This window comes from Hyperolius riggenbachi, chromosome 3 (assembly GCF_040937935.1).
Source record: "Hyperolius riggenbachi isolate aHypRig1 chromosome 3, aHypRig1.pri, whole genome shotgun sequence".
Classification (NCBI taxonomy): Eukaryota; Metazoa; Chordata; class Amphibia; order Anura; family Hyperoliidae; genus Hyperolius; species Hyperolius riggenbachi.
In genome coordinates, this window is record NC_090648.1 from 166,943,542 (window position 1) to 166,963,865 (window position 20,324).

The following is a 20,324-nucleotide window of genomic DNA, read 5'->3' on the forward strand; positions in this document are numbered from 1 at the left end:
TTAGAGTTTTAATCCGGGGTCCTTACGGAGGCACTGGTGCATATGTGCAGCCATAGGGAAGAGATGTCTGCCATTTATCACCTCTTCCTGGCTGTCAGAACTGTCATCATGCTCCAGCTCCACATCATCTGAATCTTCTTCCCACCCACGGACAATGGGCTCTTCCGCTTCCACAAGCTCTGCCTCCTCATCCAGGACTGGAGCATGCTCACCCACTCCCCCACTTGACTGACCACTGTTCAGTAGGGCTTCCTCCCCCTATTCGAGCAGTTTGTCAAGAGCCTTGTCCAGCATGAAGACAAGAGGCAGCACCTCTGATATGCTGCAGTGCTCCTCACTGACCACTTTTGTTGCTGGCTCAAACGGCTCCAACACTTTGCACACCTGTCCAATCAGCTGCCACTGGTCCCCAGTAATGTATTCCAGTGGCCCTGTTCTGGTGGAAGATGTCTGAGACAGGTATAGCCTGACCACCATGCGCTGCTTCCACAACCTCTCTAGCATGTGGAGGGTGGAGTTCCACCGCGTTGGACAATTGGAAATAAGCCTATGCTGGGGCAGGCTATGGTCCACTGCAGCAGTTTCAAGGCCACGGTGGCAGTTGGGGAACGACGGATGTGGGCTGACACTTTTCGCACTGAGGCCACAGCATCCTTCAACCCATCAAAAGTCCGTAGAAACATCTGGACTACAAGGTTGAAGACGTGGGCCAAGCAAGGTAAGTGGGTATAGCCACCTTCCGAAATGGCGGCCAGCATATTGGCACCATTATCAGACACCACTACACCTGTGTCCAGTTTTCGGGGGGTCAGCCACTGCCGAATCTGATCGTGTAAGGCTGCAAGGATTACAGATCCGGTTTGCCTGTTCTCATCTATGGATTCCAGTTTCAGCACTGCTTGGCATCGATGGTGCTGCAGACCAGTGTAGGAGTGGGACCACTTGCTGGGAGGCTCAGCAACGGCAGACTGGCCTTGGACAGAACAAGTAGCAGAGGGAAGTGGAACAGGCCTCCCCTTCAAACCACGTAGCGGCACCACCAGCTGAGATGCCCCAGATCTTGCACCCTCCCTAGCAGCACCATGGAGGGTGTCCCAATGGGCGGTAAAAGTTAGATACTTTCCCTGCCCATGCCTGCTGCTCCAGCCATCCATAGTGAAGTGCACCTTGCCACCAACAGCGTGATCCATAGACCGGCCGACACACTCCACAATGTGCTGATATAGGGCAGGGATAGCATTCCTGGCAAAATAATGGTGGCTGGGGATCCGCCATTGTGGAGCAACAGTGTTCATCAGTCTGCGGAAGGGGGCACAGTCCACAAACTGGTAGGGCAGCAGCTGTTGGCCCAACAGCCTTGCCAGGAGCGCATTATTTTTCACCACAAATGGATCACTTGCAGGGAGCATCCGCTTCCTCTGCAACATTTCTGGCACAGAGGCCTGATGCTGGAACACTGGTGATTCAGAGAAAACCAACAAGGGTGATGATGAGGTGCTTGCCGAGGTCTGGAGCCCTCTTCCAGCCTGGCATGCAGAGGGATTTGAAGTGTAATGGGACTGAGCAGGTTAGATAGGAACCGGATAAGTAGAAAAAGAAGAGGAGGGGCCTGTTGCTGCTGCTTTTCCTCCACCCATCTTATTGAAATTTTACATATTCAAACTCCCATCTGTGGTGGTTGCGCAGATGGTGCCGAACCACCTGATTTGCCTCTGCTCACCGATTTACGGCACACAGAACAGACTGCCCTGGATTCATCCTCTTCAAGTACAGTAAAAAAAATTCCATGCAGGGGATGTGCGTGCACGTGGAACAGTGGTGCGACCTGATCTAGCACCTCGATGCTCAGCATTGGACTGGTGGCGGGTACTAACAGACGGGAAAGCACTTGCAGGCTGCTGGCCAACCGTCTGCTTTGTTTCTCCAAGCTGTGCTCACGCCTGCTAGTGCCTAACCCACCAGATGGCGACCACGTCTGATCAGCCGCCTCATCATCCAAAATATCATCCAGTTCAATAAGTGACTCTTCTGGACCCTCCACCTAGCCACCAAACACCTCTGTAGTTGACTGGTGGTGATGTTGACTGGTGACACCGGATGAAGAAAACACAGGGGCCATTTCTGTCACCACAGAACCCACCACTTCTTGGGACCTTGGTCCCATGGTCTCCTCCAATGCCTCATCCCTGTGCTTTACTTCTGGAGGGGAGTACTGGGAGGAAGCAACCTCGTCAAGAGAAGCAGCTGCGGCCATGCTCTGGTCATGAGGAACCTGGCGGCCGGTGCTGCTGCAACTAGCTTCAAGCAGTAGGATCAGCCATACTATTCCAGGGAAAAAAACACATATATAAGTAGATAAATACTTGATCTACTTACATAACACATGTATTGTACTGTCCACGTTTTTATTTCAGTGAATATTATATAGTAAATGACGAGAATTCTGTTCCTGGTGGGGGCCATGTCTTTTGCCCCACAGTTAAGGCTAACTCGTGATGTCATTTCTGCCCTTTACTTTTTTTCTTGTCTCCTCCAATCACTGAGTCACCTCAGCCTTGCTTGTAAACACAAGTGAGTAGGGGGATCAGGTTTCAGATAAGCAGCAGACAGGAAAATAAAGGGAAGAGGAGGAATATATTATAGATAAAAAGAACCCCCAGCATGCAATTCTTTGGCACCGACTACTAAAGAGCAAGTGCTCCTAAGGTATATGATAACTCTAAATCATAACAGCAGAAAATGTTTTGAAGGTTTTGAATGCAGGATTAGCATCTTTATAACTTAATACACTCCGACCAGTTGCTGTTGAAATTTGATTTTTATGGTGAGGATACCTCTTTCAAGTTCCTCAGACTGGGTAGAAGGTTCCTGATCTAAATAATCCACAACTCTCTTCGCCTCCTGCTCTGTCAAAATTTTCCTGCGTGCGAACACAGGGAAGACATCTCTGACCAGGGGGGAATGCTTCCTGCTGCTGCTGCCACCCTCAACCTGATCATGTACTTGACGTGATCCACCAACACCACCATCACTCCATTTTCTTTTAGGAGTGGCAGGAAATTGCTGCTGCTCTCGCTCCATTATTTTGGGGCCACAAACTTTATTGGGGAAGGGGTATGAGCGACAGAACAGATCAGAAAATAAGGGGATGAAATAAAGAAAATAAATCAAACAAACAAAATAAAGAAAACAAACAAACAACAACAAAAATGAACTTAGAAAACAAAACAAAAAAACTTGCACTACACAAATCAATCACCTAACTCACTCTCACTCTGTCAAACACTAAGCCTGCGGCCTGGCTGGCTCTGTCTAACCCTCTCCACACAACAACTAGTACTAGCACACTACACTACACTCTATCACTCAAACTAACAATCTACTGTCACTCTCTCAGTCACAAATACACCTATCTACTACTACTACTAATATATCCCCGCTGATTGGAGGCAAGGGACCCAGGCGGGGACCGGAGCTATGGAGGAGGCGGGGAGTGGCGAGACTGAAACTTACAGAAGTAAACAGCCGACAGCGACACGCTGTGTGCCGACAGCACGGCTGGGTGATTTATGGGGGCATAGCAGAGCGCAGGGGGGGCTTAGGGGGGATCGGTATAGCAATAGAGGCTGGGCAGTATATGCAGACCCAGCCTCTGTGTGCTGATAGCATTGTTAGAACCCACCTCGGGTTCTCTTTAAAGATAACCTAAAGTAAAAAAAAAAAAAATGAGATTAACTCACCTGGGGCTTCCCTCAGCCCCCTGCAGACGATCGGTGCCCTCGCAGCTCCACTCCGATGGCCCAGGACCCGTCGGCGAACACTTCCGGTTTGGCCGCCACCGGCCGACAGGCATGGGAACGCGAGTGATTGTTCGCGTTCCCAGCCTGTATATCGCCCCCTATGCTGCTATTGCGGGCAGGAGGTGGCGATATACAGGCTGGGAACGCGAACAATCACTCGCGTTCCCATGCCTGTCGGCCGGTGACGGCGAAACCGGAAGTCGTCGCCGGCGGGTCCAGAAGCATCGGACCGGAGCTGCAAGGGCACCGATCGTCTGCAGGGAGCTGAGGGAAGCCCCAGGTGAGTTAATCTCATTTTTTTTTGTTGCCTTTAGGTTCACTTTAAGCTGATGCTGCCAAAGGCTTTGCTGGACACAATTTCTTTGCTACACATATCTGGTGGGTATCAGGCAAATCGATCGCATGCAGCTTTTGGAAAAATCAGGCACTGCCATAGACTTTAATTGACAATATTGGCAAGCCAATGCCAAAAGGGAAATTCTGGCACCAGGCGATGCCCTATAATCATTGTTATTGTGGGTTTTTTCACTGTTGTTAAAACAGCAACTAAAGGGAAATGTGGGTGCCAAGAAGCACCAGGTAAATATCATTTTTTTTATTTTTGTTTTTAGCACCACCGGGGGGGGGGGGCTTAGGGTTAGGAACCACTGGGGGGGTTCTACGGTTTAGGCACCACTGGGGAGGTCTTAGGGTTAGGCACCACCAGGGGGAGTCTTAGGGTTAGGCACCACCAGGGAGGCCTTAGGGTTAGGCACCACCAAAGGGGGTCTTAGGGTTAGGCATCACCAGTGGGTTAGGGTTAGGCACCACCAGGGGGAGTTAGGGTTAGGCCTAGGTAGTGAAGAGTTCTTTGTGAGCTTATGGTTAGGTTTAGCTTTAGTCAAATTTTGGTAACAAATACCGATATTTTACTAATGAAAATTAACATTTTAAATAGTAGACTATCAGTACATTGACTGATAGTCTACTATCGGCACTCTTTCTGCGCCCAATTTTCCATGGTGCCCGAAATTCATGTATGCATCTGGTATGATCACTGCTGCTGCAACACTGTACAACACAGTTTCTTAAACTGTGAAACTGTGAAATAAATGAACGTACTTTTCTTTGCACCAACACCTATTCTGATAAATTCTGGTGCACCACTGTACAACACGTTGGTGTCTTAAACAATGACATAAAGTAATATACAATATTTTTCAAAAACATGTGGTGCAATCACTGTTGATGCAACACTACATAACATGACAGTATTTTAAACAGTGAAATAAATGAATAAACAGCTTTGATGCTACACCTGCCTGGTGTGAGACGTGATGGTGTAATTCTATACAATACATAAGTGCCCTTAACAGTGAAGTAAATGAATGTACAATATTTTATTTAAACATGTATGGTGAAATCACTGCTGGTAACGCTTTACAACACCATCAAGGTCTTAAGCAGTGACACAAAGGAACGTATAATTTTTTTGCTACACCTATCTTTTGTTATCAGTGCTGGTGCAACACTATCCAATGCATCAGTGTCTTAAATGGTGAAATAAATGAATGTACAATTTTTTTTGCAACACCCATGTATCAGTTTCTTAAACATGTTTGGGATTCACATCTGTAGAATGCTTAGAGCCACAATATATAACAGTCATGTAAATGTCAAATGAAATTAAGGCAATTTTTATTGGCATGGACAGTGGACACAGTATTCAACAACTGCTATTATTGTACAGGGTGGGCCATTTATATGGATACACCTTAATAAAATGGGAATGGTTGGTGATATTAACTTCCTGTTTGTGGCACATTAGTATATGAGGGGGAAACTTTTCAAGATGGGTGGTGACCATGGCGGCCATTTTGAAGTCAGCCATTTTGAATCCAACTTTTGATTTTTTAATAGGAAGAGGGTCATGTGACACATCAAACTTATTGGGAATTTCACAAGAAAAACAATGGTGTGCTTGGTTTTAACATGACTTTATTCTTTCATGAGTTATTTACACGTTTCTGACCACTTATAAAATATGTTCAATGTGCTGCCCATTGTGTTGGATTGTCAATGCAACCCTCTTCTCCCACTCTTCACACACTGATGGCAACACCGCAGGAGAAATGCCAGTATCCCTAGTTTCAGGTGCTGCACATCTCGTATCTTCCCAGCATAGAGCCATAGACAATTGCCTTCAGATGACCCCAAAGATAAAAGTCTAAGGGCATCAGATCGGGAAACCTTGGGGGCCATTCAACTGGCCCACAATGACCAATCCACTTTCCAGGAAACTGTTCATCTATGAATGCTCGGACCTGACACCCATAATGTGGTGGTGCTCCATCTTGCTGGAAAAATTCAGGGAACGTGCCAGCTTCAGTGCATAAAGAGGGAAACACATCCTCATGTAGCAATTTTCCATATCCAGTGGCCTTGAGGTTTCCATTGATGAAGAATGGCCCCACTATCTTTGTACCCCATATACCACACCATACCATCAATGTTTTTGTTCCAACAGTCTTGGAGGGATCTATCCAATGTGGGTTAGTGTCAGACCGATAGTGGTGGTTTTGTTTGTTAACTTCACCATTCACTTAAAAGTTTGCCTCATCACTGAACAAAATATTCTGCGTAAACTGAGAGTCCTGTTCCAATTTTTGTTTTGCCCATTCTGCAAATTCAGTGCGCCGATCTGGGTCATCCTCATTGAGATGCTGCAGTAGCTGGAGTTTGTAAGGGTGCCATTTGTGAGTAGCTAATATCCACCAAAGGGATGTTCGACTAATGCCACTCTCCAGTGACATGTGGCGAGTGCTACGCTGTGGGCTCTTGCTAATTGAAGCTAGGACAGCCACTGATGTTTCTTCATTAGTGACAGATTTCATGCGTCCACATTTTGGCAAATCCAACACTGAACCAGCTTCATGAAACTCAGCAAGCAGTTTGCTAACTGTAGCATGGGAGATGGGTGGTCTCGTAAGGTGTCTTGCATTGAAATCTGCTGCAATGACCCGGTTACTGCGTTCACCAGACATCAACACAATTTCTATCCGCTCCCCATGTGTTAATCTCGGCGACATGTCAATGGCTGTAAACAAAGAGAAACTTGTAAATAACTCATGAAAGAATAAAGTTATATTAAAACCAAGCACACCATTGTAAAATTGTAAAATTCCCAATAAGTTTGATGTGTCACATGACCCTCTTCCTATTGAAAAAACAAAGTTGGATTCAAAATGGCCGACTTCAAAATGGCCACCATGGTCACCGCCCATCTTGAAAAGTTTCCCCCTCACATATACTACTGTGCCACAAACAGGAAGTTAATATCACCAACCATTCCCATTTTATTAAGGTGTATCCATATAAATGGCCCACCCTGTACAGTAAGTAAATACTTACTAAAGCGGTATACAATAACTCCTAGGAATGACAGTTTTCTGTTGGTAGTACAAAATAGCTAGTTAAGGGACAATGTAACCCTGCATTAGTACAGTACAGTGCCTACCCAATTTGTACACTCACTTTACTACTCAGCACCCAAGGAATGCAATAGCTAACAGTTCTTCTTTCACTACTATGTGCTATGTACAGTTACCAGTCAAGCTGGAGGGCAACAAGTACCCTGCTGTAACTGTAACTAAGCACACACAGTTTTAAGCTATGTAAATCTGCACTGAATGAATCCCGTAGCTGACATTTCTTCTCATAGTACTATGCGCAGTGTACAGCTAGCAAACTAGTGGAATGGCAAAAAGTATCTTGCTGTAATAATTTGTAACTCTAAATCACAGAGTTGTAAGTTGGTAAAACACACTTAACTACCAGCTATCTCTCCCTGAAGTGTACACTTCTCTCCCTGTCTCTGTCTCTCTGCCTCCTACTACACAGAAGATGCAAGGTGGAGTGATAAACCCCTCTCTCCACCCCCCCCCCCCCCCCTTTATATCTGCCAATGGGATCTGTTCTTATTTTTTACAAATGCTTGTTGTGCACCCTAGGAGCAAAGGATTTACACAGCAGAGGTCCATTCTTTGCTTCCTGCTGAAATTTTGCAGCCGTTCCGCCCTCAAGTTTTGCCCATGATCATTCATGGAGAAAGTGCATGGGGAATCACTGGGCCTTTCTTGTGGGAAACTTCAGTAAGCAAGAAAGGCCTGATTCACTATGATTTTGAACTTACGATTCTTGCTTGCTCATCCCCAATAACCACTTGAAGACCGCAGAATTAAACCTCCCTAGTGACCAGGCCATTTTTTCCTAATTGGGCCACTGCAGCTTTAAGGGCTTGCTGCAGGGCCGTATAACTCAGCACACAAGTGATTCTCCCCCTTTTCTCCCCACCAACAGAGCTTTCTGTTGGTGGGGTCTGATCACTTCCCCAGTGTTTATTTATTTATTTTATTTACAAATATTTATTCTATTTATTTTCGAATAAATATTACCCCTTTTTTGTATTTTTTTTATAACTCCCTCCCTCCTTCCCTCCCCCCCGCCAGTCAATCAGCATGATCGTCTGTCATAGGCTTCAGCCTATGACAGCGGGTCACTTTTCTGCCTGCCAAGGGGACAGCCGTGTCACACAGCTGTCCCCAGTACAGAGCTGCTGTAGATCACAGTGCTATACAATGTTAATAGACAACGGTTTCGCCGTCTATCAGTCTACGATCGGCGATCGCCGCTTTTGAGACTGGTGGTGGAGTTGAAGCTGCGTCATTCATGCTGAGATGCGCGCCCTTCAGCGGGGACGATCTCCTGCTATCCCTGCCCGCTGCCATTCATGCCAATTGGTGTGGAGTGGTCCTGGGGCTGCCGCCGCATTCACGCCAATCGGCGTGGAGAGGTCGGCTAGGGGTTTAGCTCTGCTGAGACACTAGTAATTACCTCACCTGTAAATCACTGCAGTTTCCTGTAAAACATAGACTGTTAGTGGTATTTTAGGACAAGATTGGGAAGCCATGATCAATATAACAAAATAAGGTGAGAACGTGAAGTAAAAGTTAATCAAGAACTACCTAATCTGGGAGTTTTTGTTGTAAATTTTGGTTTGTGGTATTTATTCCCTTTGGCTGGTGCTAAGTTATTTTAGCGTTAAGGTGGAAAGAGATGTGAGAAACCTAATGAGAAAAGGTTTGTGCATTGGGCCACGGTGAGAAAACTCATGAGATACGCTCAGTGCACCATGGTTAATATGTCTTAACTCTTATACTAACATTAATACCTTATATACTTGCAGATAAGCCTAATTTCTCAGCACAATAAATGTACTGAAAAGTTACCCCTTCGGCTTATTTGTGAGTCAGTGGAGCAGAACAGATGGTGGAGAAGGTTTTGTTACTGGTAGATGAGCATAAGGATCATGCACTAGTGATCCTGCTCTTGCCAGCTTGCTCCTTGCTGTGTCCGTGCCCTTATCCCCTGTAACATAGTGTGCAGAGTGCGCTGATCAAGACTACCTGTGTCCCTTGGCTTGTGAAGCGGAGTGTACAAGCAATGTGTCAGCGGTGCAATGATCAGGGATTCTTCCTGTGTGGCGATTGCTGTGTCTCATATCTATGCCGCCATCTATTGGCATCTTGAGACACAGTTGTATCATCCTTGGGAAACATCTGGCTATGGGGAGAAGGAGTGAATTATACTTGGGGCACATTTGGCTAATGTGGAGGGGGCTATACTGGAGAGGGGACTTATACGCGAGTCAATCACTTTTTCCTGGTTTCTGAGGGAAAAGTGGGTACCCCTGCTTATACGTGGGATGGCTTATATGCAAATATATACGGTATATTTGTTTATGATCAGATTATGTAAACATTTGTTATCTGTACCAGCAACCCAATGTCTTCTGCAGCCAACCATGCATGCAATTGTCTAATAGGTTTTTTATCTCTCGCGCTCACTATAAGTCTCAACCTTAACTGGTGTCGGGAGTGCTACAGCTGAAAAAGGGGATGATAACCCTTGTAGAACATCAAATTAATTAAACAAAAGCTGGCACATCCACAAAGTTCTTTATTGTTTCTTGCAATGTTAAAAGTCAATGTTTCTGAGCCATGTAGGGCCCCTTTTTAAAGGCACAAATTGCTTTAGGCAACAATCTGTTGGCTGCAGGTGCTCACTGGATGCACATCACAACCCTGTGACTGCAAAGAGGAGCTTTAACTCCCAACAGGATTATACTCCTTGAACCCTGGAGCGGCGGACAGATTGTTGCCTAGAGCATCTTGTGCCTTAATAAATTGTGCCTTGATAAAGGAGCCCTAAGTAGCTCCGAAACGTTGGCTTTTAACATTGCAAGAAACAATAAATAACTTTATGGATGTGCCAGCTTTTGCCTATTTTGATGTGCTACAATTGTCTATTTTAACCATGCATGCAAGTCTGAATGAGGATCACCTGGCAGACTCCAAATGTAGAAGAATATGAAATCAAAACCTACACCGCCGTGCTAAAGAGAACTAACCACTTAGTCAACATGCTGCACAGTTTGGGAGCTGTTACCTGTTGTTTTTGTGTGCATATATTTGTGTGTGTGTGTGTGCAAGTGGGTGTGTGTTTATGAAGAGGGCAGAGAGTGGTCAATATGTTTCCTTATGCCTCATCAGTGTTTCAAACATTGTGCTTCTCTGCTAGTATACTGGGCCATTCATGTCAGAATGCAGTATATATACAGCGCTTACAAGAATAACTATTCAATTTGAGGGAGAGAAAGAGGAGAGGGAAAGCAAAGAGAGAGAAAGAGAGAGGGAGAGAAAGAAATAAAGAGAGGTGTGGGTGTGTGTGTGTGTCTGTGTATGTAACAAATTATATAGCGCACCCAGGATATCATTTGTAGCCCCAGTTATTGTCTGTTATTATGGTTGCTGTCATCACTCGCCTCCTTTATTTATCTTTTTGACAACATTTTTATTTTGCACTAGGTATAAATACCACTTTCCCAGCAATGTATTTTTTCCAGTTGCGTGGACACAGTAAGAACAGAGACTTCTTATATTCTTGCTGCTTTAGTTCACTGCTATTGTCCAATGCCTAAAATGGACTGTATTCAAGATGGATGTGACAAGAAGCCATTTGCAGGTCCTGGAGTGGGACAGTTATTTTTCCGCAGCACTGTCAAGTTTTCATTTGTCAATTTTTGGAAAATTCTCTGAGCTTTTGTGATGGTAAAAACAGGCAAAGTCGTACTTACCAGATATTGGATACAAACTAAAGGCCCTACTTGTAGAGAGTGGGTGGCCTCTGTTAATGGTGTCCTTCCCTTACAAAAAGAAATTTATGAAAAAAGAGGTGCATTACACAAATTTAATAAAATTTAGAAGAGCTGGTTGGATTCTCATCATACTAAATCATAAACCTTACAGCGACCTTATATATGTTCCCTTCACAACCTTGGAAGCTATAATGTTGTGTTATCTAGTCCCTAATGTTACTTACCCATGGGAGATTGGAAGTATCTCTGATTCCTCTCCTTTTATTTCTTCCGTTTCCTTTTTTCTTTTTGCCCTAGTGCAGTGGGCAGCACAATCATACCTTTGACTTTTAGTTTGGGGTTTTGTTTTGTTATATATGTTATTTTAAAACAGTTATTAGATGGTTATCTGAAAACACTTCAAGTGGTGTTCCTGTATGGCTTGGATAAAAAGTTGGATAAAACATACTATGCCTGTAACTACTATGCAATACCAGCAATGTATTCTATTATTATGAATATAATGCCATTGTACCACTCTATTTTTTCAAATAAACTTGATTTGTTTTTTAACAAAAAAAAAAAAAACAGGCAAAGTATTGGTCCTAATCCAACTAATTGAATGATCTTATTTGTTATAAAACAAACAGCTGACAATTGTGTTTTATGCTTTACATATAAAATAAAGAATATTCGAAATAGCTTCACTGCGCAGCCCAGTGTGTTCAGATGAATTACATTCTCTTTAACTGGTTTCACTCAGTGAAGTGAGCAATGGCTTTCTCTATAAGTCCTGTTAAAGTGAGTCTCCGGACTAAAAATCTACTCAGCAGAACTGAAAAGTCTTGGTGTTTCTTTAACAGTTTCACAGCATCAGAACTTTGTTTTTCTTACCAAAGCATCATGTTTAGCTGCATTTTTAGCTAAGCTCCACCCATCAAAGAAAACTGCCCGGGCTTTTTTCCCCTGATGCTGTGCAAAGCATGATGGGATTTCTTATGTTGTTATTCACGTTGTCTAGCAACTGGGAGGGGTGGTCAGGACACAGGACAGTTGGAACTGTGTCTCATGCTCCCTGTCACCTCCTTTCAACCAAAAAGATGGCTGCCCCATGAAATCACAAACATTTGCCTGTTCTTTTAAAATGGGGTGGGTAAGATATTATATTACCTATCTATTTTAATTAACATAACTAATGTAACTTAATGACAATATGTTTGTTTAGGCTGAAGTTCCTCTTTAAGACCTTCCTGACACTTATTTCCTAGATCTCATCTCCGCCATGATCTCATTTCTTATTGCTCCTCCTCTTTTTACCTGTCTTAACTCCAATTTTCATCTGATTTCTTTCTGCTTGCATTTCCCCTCCACATTTAAATCAATTGTCACACACTAATAATTAAGAAACCCTTTATGGACCTTTTTAGTCCTTAATTACCAGCTATTTGCAAATTCCTTTTTTGATCAACTTCAGTTTTGTTTCTGCCCTAACCACTTGTCTAAAATCCATAGGAATTGCTAAACTGTAAAAAATAAATACATTTTTTTTGATCCACAAACTTTATTTATGCAACACTCCGCAATCCCTGTTTGTTTTTCCAAACTTTATCTGTAATCTTGTTTTTTTTATCTGAAATTTAATTGGTTGACTGTTGAATGAGCATAGGTAAGTCCATGATTCTGTTAAGCTGTCAAGTCTCACTGACTACAGTGTTGGTTTATTTGAACTTGCATTTGCAAACCTGGTTGGCTATAAATGGTCTATGATGCCAGCCCTGGATTACTTATGGCAAGTTTAAATAAACCCCACACTTAGAAGATGATGGACCTGCTGAGGCAAATTACCACAGAAAACTTCATGGAGCCTGCCATATTTATTTCCTTTTAAACAATAGCAGTTGCCTGGTAGCCCTGCTGATTTATTTGGCTGCAGTAGTGTTTAAATAACACCTGAAACAAGCATGTGGCGTTATCTTGTCAGATCGGACAATAATGTCAGAAAAACCTGATCTGCTGCATGCTTGTTCAGGATCTACAGTTAAAAGTATTAGAGGCAGAGGATCAGCAGGATAGCCAGGCAACTGGTATTGCCTAAAAGGAAATAAATATGGCAGCCTCCATATCCCTCTCGTTACAGTTTTCCTTTAAAGGGTCAACCAGATAACACATTATTATAAAACTACAGTGCAAAAAATTGTCATTAACTGCCCCTTCAGAGGTGCTCCCAATCTTCTGCAGTCATAGTCTGATCTGCCTACCATAGTCAAAGAACACTTTTGGGTGAACCAACTAACAAACCAGTATATTCTTGGATTTTGGGAAGACACGTCTTTTTTTGTAAATGCAATATCAATGATTAATATATACAGAAAATGATTAAAAGTAACAATTATGAAGACAGTAGCCCAGATAAAATAAAAGGGATAAACAAAAGAAAATAAATACTTAAAGGTTTAAAGGGAAGATGTCCTTTTGTTTTGAAGTTCCTTTGTTCCAGAATAAAAGTATGTCAAAATGGCAGCTAGCCTGGGTTCTCATGCTAGCTGCTTGCAATTCTTATATGATGGTGAAATGGAGAACTTTTTACTGAAATTGCTCTGGTTCTTTTATCCAAACCTGCTCTGAGGTTAGAGCTCAGAGCCAGCCCCTGGGCTGGAGTTTGGGTGTTTTTTTACTTTTTGGCGGGAATCTTAAGTCAAAAATATGTAACGTTACCATATCTCAAACTATGTTCATCGCACACAAATAATAATAACAAATACACAAACCCCAAAGAATATAGTTCACATTGATAGCTAACATGAATATTGTAGGATATTCTGTTACTGAGAAGTGGAATAACGGGGCGGTGGCTTACCACAGCCCCGTACAGGAGGGAAGAAAATTACCATCACGTTACTAGCGATCAAACGATATAATTTTCTTGCAAATCATAAGTACGGGATCTTTTAAAAAGGCAAAAATCATACAATACAGTTATTCTAAATATGGCTACAGTGGTGCCTCTCTGTCCAGCCTCCTGCTGGGTTGGCTGTGCTCAGGCTTTCTCTGCCATGAAAGGGGACTATTTGGTCCTGCTTACTGGCAGAGTTCACACTATGGGCTTGATTCACAAAGCGGTGCAAAGTGTTTGCACGCCTGTGAAAAGCCCCTTATCACGCCTAAACTCACTTTAGGCATGATAAGAAGAAACTCGCGCGAATTTTCCACGCACAAAGTTTTGCGCGCGCGCCCGCGCGATTGCGCGCGAAGCACCCCACGCTTCACGCGCAGCGGGCATTGAACCCTATGGGACTTTGCGCGCGCGCCTGTGCGTTTGCGCGCGCAAAACTTTGCACGCGGGAGCTTCGCGCGAAGAGCAGCAAAAATCGGTGATAACTCAGCAGTGCACGGCTTATCACGCCTAAAGTCTTTTAGGCGTGATAACTGAGTTATCACCGCTTTGTGAATCAGGCCCATTGCTGCTAGTGGTCTGCTAAAGGTAAGATTCTTTTGTTCCCTGTAATAAAAGAAAAAACATTGTCCTCCCAGGGTAACAGCTTGCAGCCACGTTTCTTGAATAAAATCTGTTATCTGCTGGAATAGCCAGACCCCAGGACCTTTGGCCCCTACACATGCAATCTGAATTGCAATGTGAAACACAATCAGAAAACCAATTGATTGCATTTCTTCATTGTTCTTCCGTGACGTCTGTACTTAGCTTAAAGTATCCCTGAATAGAGACCACCCAAAATGAATGAAGCCCATCTTGGGCTAGATTACCTGCTCCTGAGTGTGCTGGCCCAGTTTGTTGTCGTCATGGTGTCCCTTTTACTGTGCCTGTGCCCAAAGTATGCATCATGTTCTATCAGTTGAATACCAAAACCAGCAAGTTCCCACAACTCACACTGCGCAACTGAGAACTGTGCAGACACAGCAAATGCAGGCCCTCGTTCATAAGTGCTTTCTTTCCCTGTACAGGCACAGTCCAAAACTCCCACCATCTCAGTTCATAAGAATCACTCTGAGCCACACAGAGGATCTTCCTTTCGGCTGCAGTCATAAGAAGAGGACTGGGTACAGAGGACAAGTGGGGGGAAGGGGGTTCTTGGCACACTCTGGAATAAGTAATCTAGCCCAGGCATGGGCAAACTTGGCCCTCCAGCTGTTACGGAACTACAAGTCCCACAATGCATTGCAGGAGTCTGACAGCCACAGTCATGACTCATAAAGGCAAATGCATTGTGGGACTTGTAGTTCCGTAACAGCTGGAGGGCCAAGTTTGCCCATGCCTGATCTAGCCCATGGCGGAGAAAAAAATGAAAGGCATACAACAATCTAGGAGGACTTGGTTCTTATATTATTTTTGATTTATATAGCGCCAGCATCTTCCATGGCGCTGTACAACAGCATACAGGGTATGACAATGAAAAATAAACAATACAACAGTTAACAATACAAAAGGATGATGGGTTACCTTCGATACAGTGAACAAATCAACTACAGATTTTACACAGGTGGAATATATGCACACACATTACACCGCAATGTGTGATAAAAGGGGAAAAAAATTCCTGGCCAAAAGGCCTTACAGTCTAAAGGTTTAAGGAATAGTACAGTAGATAAAGGGAAGTTGTGTATGAGATAGTAAAAATGGTGGTCAGTGGCAAAAGTCCTATATGCTTGCCTGAGAAGGTGAATTTTCAGATTGTGCCTTATACAGGTAAGTGTGGGTGAGGGAGGGATATGTTGAGGTAGGGTGTTCCAGTGGACTGCAGAGGATCAAGAAAAGTCTTGTAAGAGGGAGTGAGAAGAGATGACCAGAGAGGAAGACAGGAGAATATTGGATATAGAGCAGAGATTGCGTATAGGATGGTATCTGGAGTTATGTTTATTTAGATAAGAAGGAGGCGGGTTGGAGAGAGTTTAGATGTCTATATAAAAAGGATAATTCAGTAGAAGTGCTGTGAGATGAGATCTGTTTGACTTTAATTGGAACAAATCACCACAGTTAAAGATGCTGAACCAAGCGCTAGTCAGGCAGTTCAGCCTCTCATCTATTGGCCAACAAGCGCCTTCCAGCTTAAATATTATGCAGCCAAATTGTAGCACTTGTAAATCCATGGCCGTGCCAGATGTGAATCAATGCGGTGGCTGCCTCTCCATTGCCCATGCCAAGTGCTACCAAGTGCCCAGCCATCGCACAGGAGCAGATGCCAGACAGTGTATTTACCACCTTCTGACTCCAATTTCAAATAATTAAATCCTCCACCAGGACTGCGGTGCTCTGAACTCCGGGTGCGAAGCCAAATATATGACTGAAATGTATATACTGTATGTAAACATGTTAACCTGCCACAGTGCTGACTAATGTTATGTAGAAAACTGTCAACTACAATACAAAAAACAAGCTGTCGTCTTATATATATGCCTAATGCAGGCAAAACTTCTATGAATGAAGCCTGAAATGTGCCTGTTAAGTGTGGCTCTTTGTACTGAATCATCAGTAGGTCCTTGGCAAAACTTTCCCATCCTGGTCGCAAGGACCTTCAGCTATACCACTGGGCCTTTTATGTAAGCTGCTGGAGAACTGGCTTAAGGCAGTTATGTATTCCACAGTATATGATTATGCAACCAATATAGTGAATACTAACGTAGCTGAATGCATTCCTTTTATTCCAATTCCAGTACACCTCGCAAAGACAGACTGCTGTGCTAATGGCAGACATCAGTGGAGGTAGAAGCTGACTAATTTAAAGGCCCTTATCCTCTTCAACATTGAATGGCATGCAAATTGCTTCTAATGCAGTCAGGAAACTTCAGTCCTTGAGCTGTTCAAATATTTTTTTTTTTTCACGGAATTAAACAAAGCACGCATTTTGTTTTTGCATGTCTTTTTGATGACTCTACAACTACTACAAAATATTGTTGGCAAGTGCCAAGTTGTAAATGTGTTGATTTTGAAGATTAGATCTTTGACATTTTTTTAGAAGCTACTCAGACTCACCACACAAAAGATGGCTGAAGGTAAAGCTGTAAAAATGGTTTATAAATTCCTGAGTAAATAATGGTCGTACCAGTTTCCTTAGAAACCAATCACATTTATTGCTGCTTTTTCCCAGAGAAAACCGGAGAATAATAACTGGCATCTCAGCGGTTGCAACAGGCAACTTTCCTCACTCTCAATTTGCGCCAATTTTTACAAGTCAACCATTGTGTGTTTTACCTGACTCTACTCGGCCTACCTTTTTGTGTTTGTACAGGGCTTCTCATTTACACATTTAAATTACTTGGATTAAAATCACACACTATCGAGATTGGATATTTTGACTGAATCACGGACACATTAATAAGGTAACTCAAGTCATGCAGATCTATTGAGAATGCTGGAACATTGTACTGTGCAATGCACAAGAAGGTATGATGCATAATTCTCTGTGTAGAAACATGTACCTAATTCTGTCAGACTTCAATATTTAAAGTGGAACTGAACTCTTGCACAGGACAGAAGGTAAATGTAGAGAAATACACCCTGTATGTATTTAGAGAGTTTAGCCTGTCTTATTCCCCCTAATCTGTGACTAATCTAACTGTAATTTGATCTCTCAGCTCTGTCAGCCCAGGGATCTCCTCTGCCATGGCAGAGCAGCTAATTTGTAAACACAGGATATGAATCCTTGGACTGCTTCCATGAAAGTAGGAAGTAGACACAAAGCAGCTTTATTGCAGGATTTGTATCAGCTAAAACAAAGAAGGTTCAGGTCTGCTTTAAAGGCAATTTGAACTGAGAGGGATATGTAGGCTGCCATATATATTTCCTTTCAAGCAATACTAGTTGCGTGGCTGTCCTGCTGATCGTTTGCCTCGAATACTTTTAGCCATAAAACCTGATTAAACATGCAGATCATCAGATGTTTCTGACTGAAGTCTGACTAGATTAGCTGCATGCTTGTTTGTGTGATTCAGACACTACTGCAGCCAGAAAGAGAAACCACTGACAGGCAACTGGTATTGTTTGAAAGGAAATAAATATGGCAGCCATATCTCTCTAAGTTCAGGTGTCCTTTAAAGCACTAAGGCTAACTTAAACTTAAGCTGGCTTTACACATATAGATTTCCTCCCAAAAAATGTATTCCTTTCTGAAAGTCCAATTTTGTTGGCATAAATTCAACTTGTGCAGAATTAACCTAAAATGCTTTGAAGCATTTTTCAAGCAGAATTGATGTTGATTTTTGCTAATTTCTCTTAGATAATCACCATAAACCACTCTAAATTGAACTTTTTATAAGAACTGCTCATCATCATCCTTTTTCAATAGATATTATTTTTATTGTTATTAATGTGCATTTATATAGTGCTGACTTCTTGCATACATTGCTATGTCACTAACCAACCTTTAGAGGAGCTCACAATCTAATCCATACCACAGTCATGGAAGAACTGGGTAACTTATCATAGTTATATTACATAGTTAGTTGGGTTGAAAAAAGACATTCGTCCATCAAGTTCAACCAGAAAGTATGGCGCTAGCATCACACTAGCACTAGCCAGAACCCTTACATATCCCAGTTGATTCAAAGGAAGGCAAAAAAACACAAGGCATAGACCAATTAGCCCCAAAAGGGGAAAAAAAACACCTTACAGGCTCTAAATGGTAAATGGAAATCAGATTCCTGGATCAACACTGCCAGGAATTACCTAATAATTATAGCCATGGATGTACTCAAGTCCAAGCCCCCTTTAAATGCAGATATATAGATGTATATCATCCCCAAGATATAGTAGATGCCTTGGCAGAATTTTATAAGAAATTATATAATTTAGATAAAGACCCAAATACCCATTCCCCAACCCAACAAGAAATATATAAATATTTAGAAAAAATTAATCTCCCTAGTTTAGATGAATTTGAGAAAAAACAGTTGAATACTCCCTTTAACCAACAAGAAGTGGAACTGGCTATCAGATCTCTGAAAAGGGATAAGGCACCGGGAGTTGATGGATTTGTAAATGACTACTACAAGAAATACTCAAGTATACTGTCTAAACATCTAGTCACAATGTTTAATGAGGTAGCAACTCTTGGTGCCTTTCCCAAGGAGAACTTGATTGCTATCATATCAACAATTCCCAAAGAGGGTAAGGATCTGGCAGATCCAGGAAGTTACAGACCAATCTCCTTGCTTAATACGGATTTAAATTATATGCCAGAATATTGGCTAATAGATTGGCACCTTTGATACCACAATTGATTAACTCTGATCAAGTGGGGTTTGTTCAGGGTAGAGGGACTAGTGATGGTACTAGAAGGGTGATGGCCTTGCTCCATCTCCTTGTTTGCAGATGATATCTTGCTGTGTATACAAAAACCTGTATTGTCATTGTCCAGTGTTCAGATGGAGTTAGATAACTTCTCCCTAGTTTCACAATACAAAATCAACAATAGTAAAACTACGGTTATGCCTTGTAATGTCCCACCCAAAATGCTGGAAGAACTAAAGAGCTCCTGTACATACTCCTGGGATGTCAACTCTATTAAATTTCTGGGAATACAGGTCCGCACACACGCCGGACTTTAGGCAACGACGGGTCCGTCGTTGCCTCCCGCTGGGTGGGCGTGCCAGCGACAGTCCGGCGTGTGTACGCTCTGTCGTCAGACTGATACGGCTGTTTCTGAGCGATCCGCCGGGCGGATCGCTCAGAAACAGCCGTATCAGTCTGACGACAGAGCGTACACACGCCGGACTGTCGCTGGCACGCCCACCCAGCGGGAGGCAACGACGGACCCGTCGTTGCCTAAAGTCCGGCGTGTGTACGGACCTTAAATCTAACTCCCACCATAGAGAGATTATATAGGGAAAATGTTGAGCCTTGGATAAATAAATTAAAAAAACATTTGGAAAACTTATCTAAATTTGAATTTTCTTGGCTAGGTAGATCAGCAGCATTCAAGATGTTAATTCTTCCTCAATTATTATACCTTTTCAGAAATGTACCAATCAAAATTCCCCAAAAGTTCTTAACTATAACTCAAAGAATGATCAATAAATTTGTATTACTGAATAAGAAATCTAGATTTTCAAATAAACTACTCACAACACATTCCACCAACCTAGGATTAGGAGTACCTGATCTAGAGAAATATTATAAGGCTTGTATTTTGGAACAGTCAAGACCAATATGGTATAAAGATTATTCTAAACAATGGGTAAAAATAGAGGAAGATCAGTTGCCTGCTGATAATATGATTTCTTATCTTGAATCTAGATTTAATTGGAAGATTCCCTTAAAAATTTCTAACCCCATAACTGCCAATATGATTAGAATATGGAAAGAATTAATTGCAATTAGTAGTAAAGACCCCCTGGCC

General features: G+C 42.8%; 1 long non-coding RNA gene across 1 annotated transcript in view; it reads right to left on the minus strand.

Annotated features, from left to right (window-relative positions):
* The window catches only part of LOC137561212 (uncharacterized), a 51,700-nt gene that overhangs the window by 10,218 nt on the left and 21,158 nt on the right, over positions 1–20,324 (minus strand). The window lies entirely within an intron of this gene.